The sequence below is a fragment of the Akebia trifoliata genome, chromosome 13 (genome assembly GCF_017979445.1).
Source record: "Akebia trifoliata isolate Shusen 1 chromosome 13, ASM1797944v1, whole genome shotgun sequence".
Taxonomy (NCBI): domain Eukaryota; kingdom Viridiplantae; phylum Streptophyta; class Magnoliopsida; order Ranunculales; family Lardizabalaceae; genus Akebia; species Akebia trifoliata.
In genome coordinates this window covers 31,196,607-31,202,606 of record NC_141387.1, presented here as the reverse complement: position 1 = coordinate 31,202,606, position 6,000 = coordinate 31,196,607, and positions in this window count along the sequence as shown.

Below are 6,000 nucleotides of genomic sequence, written 5' to 3'. Positions count from 1 at the left end.
GGTTAGGGGTGTTTTTGGAGGGATTTTAGGTATTTTCTAGACTAAAATTGAAGGGGGGATGTTAGGTAAGGAGTTGGGGCTCCAAAACTAGGGTTTATGGGGGGCTAGGGGAGCTTCTAGACCTACTTCTCTTAGGATTTATGATTTGATGAAAATAGGGTGTGAGCACCTCTATTTATAGATGTTTTTAGGGGTTGATTTGGATAGAGTTAGTGTTTAATTAGAGATCTTTTAATTAGAGTTGTGTTTTAATTTGACTTGTTTTAGGTAGAATTGTGTTTTAATTAGAATTGTTTTAGGTAGAATTATGTTTTAATTCAAATTGTTTTAGGTAGAATTGTTTTTAAGTTAGAACTCTATTAGATAGAGTTATTAATCAATTATAATTCTATTATGACTTTTGGTCTTATTTGATTGACTTTTAATGTTTTGACTTTAGTCTTAATTGATTGACTTTCAATATCTTGACTTTAGTCTTGCTTAATTGACTTTAATTTTGACTTCAGTCTTACTTGATTGACTTTAATATCTTGACCTTAGTCTTGCTTGATTTACTTTAAATTTTTGGAGAACCCCCCTTTAAAATATCTTTAATTCTTTGGACCCCCAAATGGAGGGGTCCTTAAAGAAATATCCCACGAACCCTCAACAATTTTGCCTGAGAATCCGATTAATCGATTTTTTAGGTTCAAAATTTTAAATTAATTTCATTAATGTTTAAATTTAATTATTTAATGTTTTATTTATTAATTTCGAATTTTTTAATTATGAAAATTGTGAAATTACCGTTTTGCCCCCGGAGAGGACTTTTCACGTTTTAAGTCGGTTTTTAATGTTCTAGGATGTTTTAGAATCGGTTTTTCGTAAGGAATTCAATGAGAATGTTGGTTTGTGTCATTTATGAAAATTTTTATATGAAATGATTGTGAACTTTATGAGGGGCATTTTCGTAATTTTGTCAAATTCTGTTAAAATTGGTGAAATGATTTATTTGATTTCGATTTGTTATTTTATGTGTTTGAGAGAGTTTTTCTAAGCGTAACGTAGGCTCTAGGGTTGTTTTAAGATTAGGGGTATTTTGGTAATTTGGTTAATTTTTAGTGATTTTTATCGTGAAGCTTCTTTTTGGTCTGCAAGATGATGATTTCTATATTTCTGGGGTCGTATTTTCCTAGCGTAGCGTGGTTTCTAAGGTTTTGTCAATTCGAGATACCTCATCCGGATTTCTGAAACATATCTGGTAACAAAGTAAAGTAATGGAATACACATCCATCATTGGGAATCATTGCGATCGGGTTGACGAGTTGATTAATCAGGCGGATGCAAAAATGGGGTGTCTACAAAATCGGATATGGGCAAGGTTTTTCTATCGGATTAAGAATTCGGGTAATATTACCCGATACCCATTTACCAAAAAGAATAGGAAAACCAATAGGTATATTCATTTCACAAATTTACCATTTTGGTAAAAAAAAAAAAAATTTAATTTAAACCATTTTCAAAATTAAAACTAACAATGTGCTATTTTGATAATTTTCCAATTTTACTATGCCGTTTTGGTAAATCTCTCTTTTTATTATTATTATTTTGTAGCTGTTCCATTATAGAACCTTTCAAGTTGATGGAGGATTTGCAGTGCAGGCACTTGCCCCCACAAGAATTTTTAAAATCTATTAGGATTTATATGCTATTGTGATAGATAATTGAGATAGAAAAATATCCGCCTCTATTGCCCCCACAAGAATTTTTAAATTTATAAGGCTCTTAGTTGCCCTAGCTCCACCCCTAGTTCATAGTCCTAGTTTGGTTTGAATTTAAATATAAAAAAAAAGTTCATGCCCTTCCCTAAAAAGTGCAATATCCAAATGGTTAAAAGACATCTAGTTGGGGATGTGAATTTTATTGTGAAGACGAGATTGAGGAATATTATTGGTCAGCATATCTATCAATTGGTTTCTTGCAACTCTCAAATTCGATGGGAGGCGCCTTCATAGAATTGTGATATGCTAGTTTTGTTTTAAATACTTTAGTTTTGTTCAAAATTTTAAATCGATATTATCGACTTTATAAATAAATAAAAGTCTATACTATGGTTTCACATCTCGAACACATTAAATTCATAACGTTTGATACATATGTGTAGGCATTGTACTCTTTGCCTTAATTATATAAAATATGTGATTCTTTCTCAATTCTCTCTTCGATTTAATTTAATTAGTTTGAGTTATTGAGCCTTCTCTACCTATAGAAATAATAAAAATTGACCTGGTTTGAATCATATTTCAATTGGTATTAGATCTCATATCTTAATTCTTTATGCGACTTGAACTAGTGAAAAAAAGGAGAAAATCTTTTCTTCTATTTCTCAAGGCTCCAACACATGTTATTATAAAGGAGAGTGTATGGTATATGATAATAGAAGAAATTAATACAATTAAACTTTTTTGGGCAAAAGGATTACTAATTTAAACAAGCAACAAAAAACAACTAGAATATAAAGGACTAAGAAACACACTTGTAGAGGATAAGAGGTGGCGATCATGAACTAAGGTCCTCCGAATCTGGGAGGACAGTCGTTTGCAGATGTGGTGGCAAAAAGGAGAGCTTTGGAAGATAATGTTGCAGGTTTTGAAGAACGCACCGGCTTTAGTTCAGCACAAGCGGAACCAAGAATTATTATTTGACAAGGAGCATCCACTTCATGAAAGCTGGAAATTTCAATAAAAAATATTGACGGGCCAAGGCCCACGAATTTTAGAAACTAAAATTTGACGATCTAGGACCGTCGAAATTCTTGATGTTCCCATATTTGATAGCTTAGAGTTGTTGAATTTCTCCCTTTTTTCATTAATTTGACAGTTTCAGCCCGTTGAAAATAAAAATTTGACAATGAAAAATTCCACAACAATTCGACCCCTTTGTCCGTTGAATTTTATGAAATTTGACGGCCTTAGGCCGTCAAATTTGGGGTTTTTTTCACATTGTAATCGGCTATCATTTTTTCTGACGAAGATATCTTGGCGGGCTCCCATTATTACAAAATTTGTTTGGTAGCAAAATCTTTCAAACCACGGAATTGAGAATCTCTTCTAAGACCAAAAGTTGAAAGCATTCAGAAAATGATCCTAGATTGGAAACTTAAGGGATTTTGTGACGTACTAACTTTGGACCTTTGTCACCTCCTCATATTTTCTTTCATTGAGGAAATGGTTGCAATTTGGTTAAAATAGAGGTTATCCATTGAGGGCATCACTATGAAAGTTTTCAAATGGACATCGCTTTTCGGCCTTCTTACAAGGACTCATCCATTACTCTTGTAGATACATGGATTTCGTCATTACGACGATCACATCTACTATGAATTGGAGTCGCCACCATTCATGTTGTAAGTGGGTGTGAATAGTCACCCTATGTACATTTTAAAAAAAATGACATTTTTGACATTTTAGTGACTCACGATGGATAGGGATTGATCAAACGTAGATATTCGAGTAAGCAGCTCGGTTGGAGAAAAGGGAAGGTGTTAGGCACTCTTTTCTCCCCGTTAAGTGGCGTTAACCTCAAAGAACTCGATCATTTTATTTTAAAATAAATAAAAAATAATGTGCCAAGTGGGTGCATTTATTCCCTAGATAGGGGTTTACTTTCGGCTTGATCATATGATCATCTCATTGATGGAGATGATCCTTAATAGATCTAAGCCTTGAGGTCCATTCATCCTAAGTCCATTTGAACAAAATGAAGAGGAAAGGGGATAGTAGAAGAAGGATGAGGAGAGGGTGTAGAAGACAGAGGGGGTTATTTTTGTTGCACCCACCTTGTATCTTCAATCTTCTTTTCTTCTTCTTCCTTGAGTTCTTAGTGATTTAAGAAAATACAATTCTTGTATGATTGAATGAGTAAAGAAGAGAAGATGAGAGAGATAAGTATAGTATGTGAATTTTTTTGTGTGAGACTTGGAGATGATTAGTAAGAGAGAATTGGTAAGATTTTTCTTAGTGAGAGTGGGTAATAGTGGTCAACCATTTTTGAGAAGAGGAGGGGGGTATTTATAGATGTTTGGGGGGTACTTAGGGGTATAATGGGGTGAAATGTTAGGAGAATGGATAATGACATTCTTTTTAAAGATGGGGGGTATGAAATTTAGAGTGGGATTGAGGGTAATTTTGCAATGAGTGAAAATGAGTGAGGTTTTGATCCAAATGGTTTGGATCTTACCCAAACCATTTGGGTGGAGTGTTTGGTGAGGTGAAATGATAAGTGTTTAAGAGGGTGGTTGGTTGATTGAGTGGTGTTTAGTTTAAGAGAATGAAGGGTGTAAGAGTATGGTTGGGAGGGTGAGGGAGATGGTGACATGTGGCAAGATGTGTGGAGGTTAGGGGTTTAGATTTAATTGATGAGAGAGATTGAGTGTTTGATTTGAGAAGATGGGTGTAGGTTTAGGTTGTAGAGATGGATTTATAGAAAATGATGATGATAGATTAGGGGAAGATATGATGATGGGAGGTACGGGTTGATGTGTTTGATTTGAGAGAATAGGGGTTAGGGAATTATGATGGTAGGTTAGGAGAGGGTGTGGGTTGATGTGATTTTTTAGAGAAAATGTGATGTGGGTAGTTAATGTTTTAGAGAAAGGTGATGGGGTGGGTGGTTTGATGAGGGAGGTGAGAGGGAGTGATGACATGTGTCATCTTTTGATGATAAATGAGTGATTAGTTTATGTGGGTTGTGATTAGTGGGTTAGGATTATGGGTTGGATATGAATTAGATATGGGTTTGGGCTTAGGGGCATTGGACTTGGGTTTTGGGAAAGGTTAGGAGTTTTATGAATTGGTTTGGGGTTATTTTGGATTGAGTTTTTTAGGGTGGGTAGGTCGTAGGATTTAGGTGATATGGGATTAATTTTAGGTTAGGGGGTAAGGTGGGAAATTGGTTTTTGGAGAATTGAGGGTTCATGGGCCATAGGTAGGCTTAGGTTTTTTTGGATTTGGAGATGGAGCGGTGGAGGGTATATGAAGTGGTAGGCGTCCCAAGTCTCATTTTTTAATTTTATTTATATTTTGAGATTTTTGAAATCATTGGTTTGATCGAGATGCCACGTGTTGGCAAATCGGACTTTTTAGGCCCGTGGGAGAATTTATCGAGCATTCGGGTATTTTCGATTTTGGGAATGGCGCGGCGAATATTGGGAAAGCGTAAGGTAGGCCGAGTCTTTTTGGTGGGCCGACTAGACCATTAAGAGGTCTTAGGGGCATCGGTTCGATCAAAATATCACTTTTTAGTGATTTGGGCCTTTGAGGTCCGTTGGGAAATCCTATTGAAAAATCAGTATTTTTTTGCCCTTTCGAGTGTGGGCCCATTTAAATTGAGGTGTCTACAGCTGCCCTTCTTTGCAGGAATTACGTGTAAAGAATTGCAAAGAATAGACTACATCCCTATTTGCACGGGCTAGAGAACTTTGTAAAACACGACTTCGAATTTCCGATTAAATTGATGACTTTTGTAGAAAATGGCTAATCAAGCATGGGGTCTGACAGTTTCTTGCCTTATTAATTCCTTGATCTCGATGGCGCAGAACTCGTGTGAGATTTCGGATTTGATGAAAGTTTGATGAGTTTTGAAATTTGGATATTTTTTTGTCGTGTTTTAACAAATCGGAGTTGAGTGCAACTCGAAAGGATTTTTGAAATTCTTTGATTTTTTTGTTATTTTGTTATTTTTTATCTTACTTTATTTCTCCCATAAGTTAACCCTCTCAATTCATGCATTGCCCCTTGTAATGATGCCTTTGATCCTGTTGTATGGTGCAAGCAATATGGTTGTTAACAGTTACCACAGATCCAAGAGAGAGTTTTGTTGTTGGGCCACAAGTTAGTCTTCTCAATTCATGCATTATCCCTTGTAGTGGTGTCTTTGATCCTTTTAATGGTGCAAGCAATATGGTTGTTAACTATTGCCACAGATCTAAGATAGAGTTTTGCTGTTGGAGTCGAATCAACC